This window comes from Sprattus sprattus, assembly GCF_963457725.1.
Source record: "Sprattus sprattus genome assembly, chromosome: 2".
Lineage (NCBI taxonomy): Eukaryota > Metazoa > Chordata > Actinopteri > Clupeiformes > Clupeidae > Sprattus > Sprattus sprattus.
In genome coordinates this window covers 68961770-68976271 of record NC_137921.1, presented here as the reverse complement: position 1 = coordinate 68976271, position 14502 = coordinate 68961770, and positions in this window count along the sequence as shown.

Sequence of the window (14502 nt, the reverse complement as noted above, 5' to 3'; positions counted from 1 at the left end):
AGCAACAGCCACAATAGCATGCAAAGCTTAATAAACATTTTTAGGGGTGATTAACCAAAAAAAAAAAAACGTATTATTCCCTCACTGATCTCTAGCTTCGTGTCCACTTCCCCCATCAGGTTTTGGATCTTCGATTCATCTGGATTTGCACAAAGCTTAATTCCAATTACTGCTGTGAACCTTCAAAGAAGAATGGACATAAGACAGTTTCAGTGTTAATTCTAAGAGTTAGAAAAAAATGAAGTGGAAAAAGTAAGACAATTAAATAATTTACAGATATGATTGTCTCCCTCACTCATCATTTCTACCCAAAGTGAGCCATATTTGCTTAAACTGCTTATGTTAACATATTTAATATGTACATATCCACTATGCTTGTGGATTACACTAATCCACCAAAACTTTGAACATAGCTATTGCGTTTGCTTTGTAAGATGAAGTCGAGTAAGACAGAGGTACTCACACAACACCTCTCTTGGGGCAGATGGTATCCGTCAGTTCATACGTCTCAAGAAGGTCTACATGAGGAATGTGGCTGTAATCAGTACAACAATACACATCTGGTGCAGTTGGCCTTGCACTGGCAAAAGCTGTGGGATGTATAAGGTCAAATGTGCAGTATATGTTAAAGAAGTGGGGTAAATTTAGAAACCCTAAATGTATTTTTGTCTTAACATGAACAAATGGATAACTGTGGGAGCATTCAATGACCATTATTTTTTTATGTAAAATACAAAAATACACTAATTTGTAAGTCAGAAGTAGTTTTGCTGGGGAACCTTCTTTGAATCCATAGCTTTGCAAGTTACCAGTCTCTAAAAACTGGAAGTTATGTTAAACTACAGCAATGCTACTCTAGGGAAAAATATCGTTTAATATATATTAGTGCAGTCAGTTTAACGCGTTATTAACGGCGTTAACGCAAGCCAATTTTAACGGCGTAATTTTTTTTATCGCGTGATTAACACGTTGTAAAAACAAAATTACTAAAAATGTTTAGATTAACGTTCTTTTTGCTCTCCCAAACTGTGTAGTAGGCTAACGTTACGTTTGAGTGAATGGTGAGCGCGTTACGGCGAAATGGATGATAAAAAGCTTCTGAATAGAAAGTTTACCTTTAAAAGTTGTGTTGTGCAAAAAAAGCGAGCTGCACTGTTGTCTGAAAATGTCAACAGGCAGCTGGCTGAAAGCACAGAAGTAGTAGGCTTACCTTTTATTGGTAACCTAACTGTTACGGTTCATTGTTTTTGAAATAAGAGGCCTGACTTCTATGTTCACAGCAAACTTGAAAAAAAGAAAATATTAAGCCATGGTTTAACTGCACTATAGGCTGAGTCCTTGTTTATCTGAAATGTGCATTTTATAATTTTATTTTGTACCGCCCTGTTTGGCAATGTTGTTTTTCAATAAAATAAAACATTGCATGCCAATCCACTTTTCCATGTTGATAAGAGCATTAAAAATATAAATGATTGAAGGGACATTTAGAATAGATACAAATTTGCGATTAATACATTTCCGATTAATCGCGATTCATTTTGAGTTAACTATGACAAAAATGCGATTAATCGCGATTAAATATTTTAATCGTTTGACAGCACTAATATATATACAGTATATAAAAAAGAAGATAAAATTGACCATGTATTGAACATGTGAAATTATTACATGCCACTAAATTGACAATTATCTCTCAACAATGAAAGCAATCGCTGCTTGAACCTTCACCAGACTTTAAAATAAAAACTGGCACAGACTATTTATTTAAGATGTGGAGGACCTTTCTACCCACAATGTGAAACACTTCTTTTGAAAGGCAAGAGGATATGCACTCTGTATAAGGCAAAAGGTCGTTTACACTTGGTGTCCCATAGTTCCATGACTAAAAGTCCATGAATAAAAGTCTATAAGGGCTTACTGAGTGAAAATAGTTAATGACAGTGTGTAAAAGCATGTAAGGATTGTGTGACTTTATGCCATGGAGGCCCATTTGAGATCTGCAAACCAAACAGTTAGCAATGATTGTTTTTTCAACTTTTCAACTGCACTGGAATTGTAAGAATGCAGACATACGCGTATTATTTGTGGGTTCCCGATCCCACAGCTTGTTCAGTTTCTCCATAATGTCCTGGACCCAATGGACCTCTGGGTTGGCACACACCTTTTTGCCCTTCATAGTGATGAAGCTTTGAAAAGAAAAAATCAACATCAAGAGGAGTGTGTGGGCAAAATAGATTTGAACAGTAATGGTAACTTAAGTGGGAAATGCTGTTAGCGAGATGAGGAAAACTTACATCACCCGCTTTTCAGGGCAGTTGGAATGGGTGATTATATAGGATTTCACTTTATATGCAGGGATCGTCTTCGGGAAATAAAAACAGCATTCATCTGGTCCCCCAATCCCTAAAATAGAGTTTGAGATTGTCGGAAAAATTAGCAAACTAAATGCATATACAGTCAAAAGCACAGTACAGTAACACACCTTATCATGTAAAACTGTAAAAAATGTAAATGCTATTTTCATAGCTAAAACATTTTAAACCGTAATGGACAACTGAGGAAAAATAACTCAATCTGTCAAACTTACTCTGGCTCTGTGCCTGGGAGCAGAGTGCCACAACAAGGACAGCAACAGCCACAACACAGTAGAGCTTCATTTTCAAGTCTTCAGATATCTTCAAGTCAGGGCCGGCCCGAGGCATAAGCGATACAAGCGGGCGCTTGGGGCCTCCTGACCGCCAGGGGGCCCCCTATCGGAAAAAATATATAATTAAAAATAATAATAATATTAAATAACTTAAACAAGTGACCTGATTGATTGAATGAAATAAAGAATACATCTATACACGAAAATTCTGATTTTACGATCAACATACCTGCCAGCGTTCGAGTCATGCATATCAACTGCGTGCTCAATCTGCTGACAGATAATTCGCGGTCATAGACAGACACTGCATAATACTCAAGGTGAAGTTGGAAGGGACATAATAAAGCATGTCATCTAAAAGGACGTATCTCTCTGGTGCCCAAAAACGGAAAAAGAAAAGGACAGAAGATGAAAAAAAAGAGCAAGATAAAGGTATGTTTGCATGATTATTTAAAATATGTTTTGAACTCATTTGAGGGAGGAGCATCTCAAGCTATCATAGGAGTTAGCTAGCTAGCTAGCGAGTTAATGTCATCTTATATTTGCCATCACATGAGCTATATACATCAACAGTGTATGTATCTCATTAATATACATTTATCTAGGTGTATATCAGATGTCAACGATATTGGCAGTGTTTAGGATGTTCAATCAAGCATGTACTGCTAGCTCTTGCCAGGCGTAATCTAACTTTACTTCGCTGACTGAGGTGGACATTAGCACTAGTAGCTAGCTACATGAAAACGAGACTGACGGCAAATTTACCACACTGTCTCTGATTTTTGCACGTGAAAGCGTTCATAGTTTAGTACTGTTTTATAAATGTGACATAGTGGTGAGTCTGACAGCGACTAAGTGCAGAGTCTTAGTCCGTGAGATATCGGTTTATATTGGAGGAAACAGCCAAAGGTGAACTTAACCTTCTAGGTGTAAGGGATGCAAGCTAGCATTGCTGTGCCTGTGCACGTTAGTAAAAGTGACATCTCAGCCAAAGATGGAGCACAATGTTCGCTCTGCTCTAAGATCTTTGTTGAGAGATGGCCTATTGGTCTTTATGAGAAAACACCATGTTGAGGTGAGGAGACGTCTGTGATGAAAATATACTTATATTGTATTAATATTATATTTAGGATGTTAAGTGTTCACCACACTGCAATTAGGTGTGCCTCATTTTGCCACACTAGAATAGGAATGGTTAGGTGTGGAATTGTTTGTTGATGAGTGTAAGTAATGATGGCAAAAAAAACGAATTTTTCATAAACTGTATTTCCCTTCTCCAGCTGGCCATATAAAAAAATACAGGAAATCACATCTACGTAATTCAGTATTAATACAATTGATAATGTCAATTAATTAATTGTCAAATCATTGTAGTGTGACATTTTTGTCAATAATCGTTGAGAGCAAATGACTCCGCTAGGTGGGAGGGGGGGCCCCAATATCAAATTCTGCTTAGGGCCCCCGAAAGGCTTGGGCCGGCCCTGCAAGTGCAGAGCAGGTGTCCAGAAGTTCCTCCGAGGCTGACTGACTGTGGTGGCCTTTGCTTTCAGATTATATCTGATCATAGGAGGCTACTGCTTAGGACAGCCCACTTTCCACTGTCCAAAGACTTTCTTGTCCAACAATGAAGACGTGACACCAACATGTTGAGGAGGAGGGGTTCGTGTTGGGTTGAAGTGTGTGTGTGTGTGTGTGTGTGTGTGTGTGTGTGTGTGTGTGTGTGTGTGTGTGTGTGTGTGTGTGTGTGTGAGTGTGTGTGTGTGGGGGGGGGGGGCTTAGGGGGTGACATGGTGTGTGTGGGTGTTTGTGTGTGTGTGTGTTTGTGACCAAGCTTCCTGTTTCCACCCCAACCCACCATTTTTGAATTCTCTAGACGCCAATGGGCAACATGGCTGGCAAAGTTCAAGAGAACTTCATGCTCAAAATAAGTTCTAAAACAGCTCAAGGAGGCTTTAACTTGAAACCAAACTAGCAACCTTCTGATTACTATACGACTTCTCTACCTCCTGTACCACTGTCGGCACATGTTGACAATACCGGCATAGTTCATGGACCGCAGGAAAAGATGACATTAATTTACCTTCAGTAAATGAACCTAACCTGGAGAGGCACCTACGTTTATTAACTAGCATTGACCTGCCCCTGACAGGACAGTGTCCTAACTGTCTAGCTAGCTATTGTGTTAATTACCGGCATGCGTGTGTTACCGGCCATGTTCACGTTGTCATGTCAAGACGTAAGGGGATGGGGAGAGAGGAGAGGTAGGCTACAGGGGCGAGAGGAGGAAACAGTCGCACAATCTGACCGTGAACTGGGCTGATTAAACGAAACACGGAGCTGCCGGTGGCCCCGCCCGTTTGAAACAGCATGTGAACCAAACCACTTTGAGGAATAGGGGGGAACATGATTTTTCAACAACTAAAAAACACATTGTTTACGTCTATAATTAGCACCGCTTGGGTCGTCGTATTTTTTATTTCATATAAAACATTTTTTTTTTTTTTAAAGTTTCCAATGATTGTTTGGTCTCTGCCTATGTTCATGAGGTCATCACAGTCTGAGTCTGAGCGGGTTCAGCATCTGGGTGGACACATACAGTTACTCAGTCCTATTCATTGTGGTGAAGCTTGAACCATAACCTTGAGCACAAACCTTGAGTGTTACACCGTGCACAGTCGCCAGTCCTCTAGAGGGCAACACTCATCCTAGAGCACCTAGCACTCACCTTTTCTTCTACACTGGGCTACACCTGCGGTGATCACCACTTCCTACTTAAGCACTGGGCGTCCTTCCCTCTTCACTCTGTCATGGAGATTCGTGAGTACACTTTCCGTTGTTCCCTCTTCTCTCATGAAGACTTGTTTGTGGTTCTCGCCACTGTTTGTATAATGCTAATGTTATCGTGAGTTAACTTAAAATAAGCTAGCTGCGATTTCCATTGACTGTTACTGTTTGTGTGTATCTACGCCGACGTGGATATATCTTTCTTTTGGATTATACTTTCTCTTGTGGATAACCTTATATGGATTACCTTCTGTGGAACTAACTGTTCTAGTGTGAAATGTTCCTTTGTTAATTGAGACTGATAGGTTACGAACTTTGCTAACCTAGTGGTGTTTGCTACTGTGTGGATCTGGCTTGCTAGCCTGCCCTTAAAACTGTGAATAAACTCTTTTGTTGATATTGAGTTGCCAAACCCAAACCTGAGGGCGCACACTGATAGCTGTGGCTCTGTCAAGTCTACTTCCGCCAATCAGCTTTGGGCTTGTTGGATATTATAATGCCTGATCAGTGCCTTCAGCCTACCACGTCAACCATGACAGCCATGTCAACAATGCCTAATCCAGTTTTGCCCGGCTCCACCTGAGTATAAACACCTTGGACCATTAATGAATTAACCATAGCCTTTGCCTGTCCTGCTTCATTGTGATGTATTGATTCTCATTTGAAATATGCACAAACAATCACAATGTATTGCTTTAAAGCATGTAATGATACTATGCTATGGAGGCCTATTGGCAGTGATCAGAACTGTCTCAATCCAAATGTTTAGCAATAAAAACTTTACCACAGGTATGTGAGTCAACTCGTAAACTGGGGTCCACTTCCTCTGTAATGTACATATTATATCTGACTATAGGAGGCTACTGTTTAGGATGGCCCGCTTTCCACTGTACAAACAATTGATTTCCCCTGTCCATCAAAGAAGACGTGACACCAAAGTCTAGAGGAGGAGGTCTTTGTGGTTGGGGTGTGGAGGGTGCTCAGAGGGTGAAATGTGGTGTGTTCGTGTGTGTCTGTGTGTATGTGTGTGTGTGTGTGTGTGTGTGACCCAGCTTCCTGTTTCTACCCCTTCCTCACCTTTGACGCACTACATTAACGAACACTTTTGCGATTGTAAGTCACCATTATCATTTGTTAACTTGTTTGTCACGTAGGCTACCGTGGCTAATTTGTAGATTTGTGATCAAGTAAAAACTCTTCTTTTCAGATCTGGAAAAAACTCTTTGTCCTGGGTTTCAAGAAAAGATTTCAGAAGGCAGGAGTTTGGAGCAAAAAAAGGTTTATTTTGCCAGTACAAGACCAAAATATCATTCAGAATATGGTCATAGCAAGCCTTTCAATACTATCATGTAACAGATCTTGAACCAAACATGACGGCTTCTGGTTTCTTGCACCTGGGGCTAGTCCCTGCAGCCTAGCAGTGGTCTACTTGGTTGTCTTCTCTATCAGTCTACATTCATCTTGGGGAAATGACATTACACTGTAAGAACACTGGATACTTTTAGTAATATGATGTGAATACATATCATGATTTACATGCACTACCCCCTATTACACACCCATGCAGATACGCACAGACACACACACCTTGTTTGCACATGTATGTCCATGCGTACCCACACATCTATGTTATCAACTCACCACTTCTACTCAATATCACGTGGCTGTGTGATTCGACCAACCCCTCTCAGGTTTTGGTATCAGGTATCAGCCATTTGTCCCTTGGCAAGGTAGCCATGCTTTCAATGATGGTAATAAGGGTGGGGAGCTGGGCCAGTCCTTCCTACAGGAGACATAGGCGGTTGCCTGGAGCGCCGCCCGGAGCCTGGAAAGGTTGGAGTTATCTGGTTGCAGAAACCTGGACCTGATAACACCTGGTTATACAAGTTTGGAGCTGGACTGTGATTGTTATAGGTTGGATCTGGCTATACCAGGCTAATGTTTCTGTTCCTTGAAGTCCAGATTCTGCGCCAGCTTGGTCTCTGTTGAAAGCAATGCCAGACCATCAATCTGCCTCGAGAAATGGTAGAGCGTAAGTTTCATCTTACTTTTATTAGCAAGCTGTTTTTTATTTGAGCCAGCCGGTAGATAACCCCATAAAGTTACACATAGCTTACTGTAGGGGCTAGTAGGCCAGCTAGCTCTATTAGCAATAGTAGGCTACTGTACATGACAAGGACCTCATGTTGACTAATATGACAAATGAAGAAACACCTTTCCCCACCTTGGTCTCTTGATGCCTTTGCATGTCTGTCTTGTTTTAGCCATGTGCTCCCTTGCCTGGGTAATGTAATCCCCCCCCCATTGTCTTTTTGCTTCTGTGAGTCGACATTTTGACGGTTTGATTTTGACAAATAAGTGGTGTGGAAAAATGAACATGTTTAAGCTTCATATTGTAGCATGTAGCAATTGACGGCAAGCATGTAGTTCTATTCAGAACGCTTCACTATTTAAAGATTAATGGCCGACATTAATGAGTGAGTATCACTCTCTCTCAACCACTCCTGACTCCTGCTGCACAACTAATATCACTTTTACTAAAACCAACTCTTTATATAGTTGCATTGGTGATTTCAATAGGCCAAGAGCTGGGTAATTTAAGTGACATCCCCCAGACCAGCAATTTAATAGAGATCCTCACCGATAACATTGCCACAGTCATTGAATTCATCCTTAATTTTGCTAAAATTACACTGTTTAGAGAAATTACACTGTTTAAATGTGTGTTTTAATGTTTCAGAAAATTGGATGGCAATCATACTGCTTGGAGAGGTTTAACCACTAGGTGGTGACCAAGCTTTGCAGATGTTGGGGACTGGGAACCTTTGAAGTTGGAGTTGATACCATTGAATCACCAAAATAAACTAAAAACGTCATTTAAATTGAGACTGTTTTTTGTTTTGTCAGTAAACAAAAACAATTTTAAAAACATAAGATGTTTGTGTGCATGTGCATTAGGTTTTGGATATAAAATCCTAAGGTCCAACCCAACACACACACACACACACACACACACAAATGCACCAACACAGGAAGGAGAAAGCATAACGTAAACCCTCTTTTCCCTGCTGTCTGTTATGGCAGGTGTAATTAATGCCCTCAGTTCTTATGGACGTTGTTTGATGTTGTGTATAGCAAGAGTAATCTCATCATTCTCTCTCTCCGCTCTCATACTGAAGATCTCCACAGCTGTCGACTGAAATGGCCCGATTGTGTGACATCAGGGCTGCAGTGATGCTTTCAAGATCATTTTTAGAGATGATTGTGTAACTTGCCAAAGATTCTGTTCCCCTATGCTCTAAACTAAGTCCTAACCCTAAAACAAGCAAACAAACAAACAAATAAAGACACCCACACATTCTTACAAGGTCTTTAAGAAACATGACAGCTGACTCTAAGACAGAATGTTGGGGCTGGGTCTGAGCTGGGTCTGGGCTGGGCCTGGGCTGGCTCTGGCCAACATCCGGCCCAAGCCCATTCAAAGGTAACACTCTTTACATGAAGGGTACCTATATAAGGATGTTATAACACATTCATAAGCTCCGAATAGCATGTTTAAAAAGCAGCACATGTGTGTTTATGAAGAGCATCTGTAATATTTTCAAGAAGACGTAGCATGATATGTAAGATAAATAAAATTGCATTGGTAAATGGTGCAAGGTGATGATCTGTGTTGGATGATATACCCATAACGTGAATAGTTCTTACATTCACATTTTTCCTTCTGTATATATAAATGTCAATGGGATGTATTCCATTGAACATCTTGTGTGTTTGATTTTGCGAGTTTATGAACACAGTATTTAAGAACCTACACGTGCATGTTTATGAGCACCTTATATCCGCAGCTTCTTACGTAAATCATGTTATTCATTGCTTATCAAGGTGTTGGAAAATCAGTATGTAGATACACTTCAACTACAACAACCCTTCAAGTGTTACCCATGTCAAGACTGTGGTGATATCTGCCATTAGATAACTGATGCATTTCTTAGGGTGGGTTGAAAGGAAAGAAGACTGGGGTTCTGTCATGGCAGGTGGCATATGTTTGTGCCATAGAGATTGATAGAGGTGACTCTAAGTCTTATATTCTGCTGCACAGCTTGTGTTGACCTCCAGGACCTCCCACCCCCATCCCCCCCCCCCCCACACCACCACCACCACCACCACCACAAACACCATCACAACCACCACCACTCTCCTCCTCCTTATTCTAGCCCTGAGGTTTTGGAGCGGAACCCATCAGTTATCTGCTGCAGACACAAAGCTATGGGGGATGAATCCATTACGTAAGTGAAAAACCGGCAGGGGGTTGACTGATGTTGATTTGTGCGCTAGTGTGTGTGTGTGTGTTTGTGTGTGTTTGTGTGTGTGTGTGTGTGTGTGTGTGTGTGTGTTTGTCTGTGTCTGTGTCTGTGTGTGTGTGTGTGTGTGTGTGTGTGTGTGTGTGTGTGTGTGTGTGTGTGTGTGTGTGTGTGTGTGTGTGTGTGTGTTTGTGTTTGTTTGAAGATGTCTGAATCGGGCTGGCAACTCTCCCACCAACCCCCCAACCCAGATGAACAGAATCAGAAGTCATCACCGTCAGCGATGACATCGCCACCATCAATATCAATATCTTTCCCCTACTTCTCCCTCTCCTCCTCCTCCTCCTCCTCCTCCTATTCCTCCTCCCCGTCTTCAACCTCATTTTCTGTGCACACACGCTACATTCAATATAGATGCCTGGAGGCCATACTGCTGAGATTGAATTTCTCAAGTGGGCGCATCTAAGGACTTGCGGCAGGTCTCATATCAAGTTCATGTCGCTCAACCACTCCTCCCAGACACTCTTTAGAGTGAGTGGGGTGTCCTTCATCCTTTGCATCCAAAACAAACAAACAAACAAAGGCTCAAAAACAAACATGAGAGTGGCGTAACAGCGTATGCAGCTGCACTACTAGTTCACTGAGATGCAGGCATAAAAAGGCCTGCTGTCTTCCTTTGATGGGGTTCTGGTCAATTATTCAGGGATCCAGCTGTAAGCTAAAATGTCATAAGCCAGAGAGGGAGAAAGAGTTATACACGGGAAAAGATTTTAAATTCTTTGTGTCATTGGTTGGGTACCTTGCACTGCAGCCAAACCTCTCACTTTCCCATTCAAGTACTCCATCAACCTAACCTCAGTATTATAACACAACAGGTTGCACTACAACGATCATACTGATACTTTACAATACTCAACAACATCAACAACAACATCAACAACAACAGCAACAGCCTTGAAGCCTTGTCAAGTGGGTACTTTCCTTTGTCAGTGTTTTGTTAAATTAAGTCCACGACTACTCCAGAAGGCTCAACAGTCAAGTCAAGTCAAGTCAAGTCGTCATATTTATTTATTTAGCACATTTAAAAACAGCTCATGCTGACCAAAGTGCTTTACAAGTAAATCACAATAAAATTAAATATCAAAACAAATAGAAAAACAGAAACAAATCAATAAGATCACAAAAAAATCAATACAAATTATTTAGTAAAAAATCTAATAGAAAAACAGAAGCAACACAAGCATCTACTATATACACATCAAAAGAACAGAAAGCCCTCTAAAAGAAAGCATATATACAAATGATCAACTCAAATCAGGGGGGTCCAAAAGCAAAGGAATAAAAGTAGGTTTTGAGCCTGGACTTGAGGGTGTCATTAGAGGGGGCTGCTCTAATAGAGAGGGGGATGCTGTTCCACAGTCTAGGGGCTGCAACAGCAAAAGCGCGGTCACCCCTGGATTTAAGCCTAGATTGGGGGACTGCCAGGAGCCCTAAATTAGACCACCTGAGGGGCCTGGCGGTGGAATAAGAGGTTAAGAGGTCTGTGATATAAGAAGGGGCCGGCCCATTCAGGGCTTTAAAAACAAACAGGAGCACCTTAAAATCAACCCTGAGAGGACAGGATAGGGGTAATATGGGCTCTTGTCCAGGTACCGGTTAGGAGCCTTGCAGCGGCGTTTTGGACTAGTTGTAGACAGGACATGGATGAAAGGCTTATTCCTGTGTACAAGGAATTGCAGTAGTCTAGCTGGGAGGATATGAAGGCGTGGATGACCGTCTCAAGATATTTGACAGGAAAGACTTGATTTTGGCAATGGTGTAGAGTTGGTAGAAGCTAGCTTTGACTACTGAATTGACCTGTTTGTCAAATTTAAAAGCCAAATCGAATATTACACCAAGGTTCTTGACCTGGGGCTTCACCAGAGTAGACAGATTGCCTAGGCTGCTGGTCGTCGGTTTGATGGTGTGAGGGGGGCCGAATAATATACATTCAGACTTCTTGTCATTGAATTGAAGGACATTTTTATGCCAACACTTGATGTTCTCAAGGCAGTCCAGAAGACTGTTCAGATTTAAGGGAAGATAAAGCTGTGGTTGATCCAGATGAGAAGGAAAAATGACCTATATTCACAGCAAAACTTCTATTGGTGAGGTATGAGAACCAGATCAAGGCAATACCACTAACTCCAACCCCACACTGGGGACGGTCAATTCAAATGTTGTGATCCACTGTGTCAAAAGCTGCACTGCGGTCAAGAAGAATCATGACAGCATAGTCACCAGAGTCACCAGAGAGGAGCAGGTCATTAGATACTTTAAACAAGACAGACTCAGGTGCTATGATGAGCCCTAAAACCAGACTGAAATCTTTCTAATATGTTATTTTGTGGGGCATCAATTGGCAGAGAAGGACCTTTTCAAGAACCTAAGACAGGAATGGGAGCTTAGAGATTGGTTGGTAGTCACACTGGAGGGTGGGGTCTAAGTTGGGTTTTTTCAGGAGGGGCTGGACCACTGCGTGCTTGCCCAGTGGTGTCTGGCATCCCAGGCCGAGCCCCTCTATACTCACGAAGGGTTAGGACACATGTCGGTACCACACACAACTCCAAACACACCTCAAGATTTCCCAAACATGGCTGAGAGACTTCCCCACAACAACCATGACCGAATGACAGTCCATCCAGGTTCTTCATCTATACTTAGGTCCATCTCCTAGTGGCTCTAGGTAGGCCATCTTCAGCCATACCTACACCCTGTAGATTAAGGGGACTTTAAGTAGAGACCTGTGTTCACTTGCAAGCAGTGCTTGCAGGTGACATGAATGCTGTTACCTTTTTTTCAGAGAGTAAATGCTCATGCCTAATTAAAACCAAATAATGCTCTTAGACAGTGGTGTAGTCCAGGGTATACGCAGGTATACGGAGTATACCCACTTATTTTTCAGTCAGCATTGCGTATACCCACTTCTCAAAACAGGGCGTTTATCCTGTGCTGTATGGGATGCTTACAAAAATTAAAGAGTATACCCACTTCTCCAGGGACCACTACACCACTGCTCTTAGATAGCAGGATTTGTCATTGCCAGGGCCACGACAATTGACCACTGTGGTGTCTGTTTTGCGTCTGTGTTTTTGCCAGATGATGGCTTTCAGTTTAAAAGGATCTCTCCTAAAGTGGTTGCAAACTACACGCCTGCTCTTGGGTAAACGATTTCAATGGGCTTTGAAGGTTCCTGGAAACTGCAACAGCAATGACAGCAGATCCAGGGGGAATTCAGTGTCATCTGAGCAAAAAACACAGAAGATGAAATGACCGAGCTGTAACCCGTTTCGAAGCTCAGAAAGAGAGAGAGAGAGAGACAGAGGGAGAGAGAGAGAGGAAGAGAGAGATACATACAGAGTGTGAATGTGGCACCTGGCTCGGTTCCAGCTTGCCCTGTGAATGAAGTTATCACACCTTCAATGCACCATCCACCACACACTGAAAGGAAAAACAGGCCAGCACAGGAGATTTAATGGCCAGCACAGAAGAGAATGAAACGAAAGTCACATCCACCTCCCTCATTCTTCTCCCACATGCCCTGTTTGAGTCTCCGGGGCTCAGTGTGAGAGTGACATTTCCGGTTTAGTGTGTAAGTGACACACCATTTCCATTATTTAGCAAACGATGCAAAGGCCTGTGAGGTCCCACACATCAATATTTAAATCTCTCTAAATAGTTTATGTTGGGAACATTGACAAAAACCATCTGTTATTAAATGTTGTTGAAATGATCAACAGAAGACATTTGTTGGTGAAAGAAGTAGAGCTGTTACTGTCTGGTTGCATGGGATGATGTTTTAAAGCCAGGAATGAAAACATGACGGAGGGGCAAGAACAGTAGGAGACCTATTAGGAGAGGAGTCTACAAGTTACATCAGCCTCTATAGTACATTTATAGCATCATGCTATTAACATACTGGGGGATGCTTCTTTTAGCTGATACTCCACAAACAGTGAGTAAATAAAATAAATAATGCTAAAATACCAAACTAAGAAATACCTGTTAACTCAACCCAATTCTACATGCTACTTGTCAACTTACCCTATTCATATCCTAGTCCCAATCATCGTCTTAACTAATTAGTGGCTCCAACACCCCAATAATAAAATCACTGCATGGTTACCTGTTAGTTTCAGGATAGATTTCAAGATTATTTAATAGTCTATAAATCGCTCCATAGTCATGCACCTGAATATATAACAGACATGCTCTCAAGGTACACACCCAGTAGAACCCTGAGGCCCTCTGGCACTGAACGCCTAACAGTTACTAAAGCCAGGAAGAAGAGACGTGGAGAAGCAGCTTTTATTTTCTATGCTCCCAACCTTTTAAATACTCTGCACTTACGTGCACTTCAGAAATACCCCTATGTCTCTTTACAAGTGTTTGTAACCCCCCCCACACACACACACACACACACACACACACACACACACCAATTTCTTCCTTCTGTGAGGCGCATTCTCCTGGTATGAAATGCGCCGTACAAATACAGTTTGATTTGATGTGGATGATTCGCAGCAGACAGTGGTAGGGGCTGTAAACGTAGGACGTTGCAAAGAAGCTGTAATAGCACCATTTCTTTGGAGCCTTTCAAGAAAAAATGACTTTAATGGTCTTGTTTGGGTTGCTGATGTCAAACAGAAAGAACATGGCTGGCAGGGCGATTTCCCTTCACAATGCACTAAAAGTGGTCCTGAGTGCATTGCCTCAGTCACACAGTTA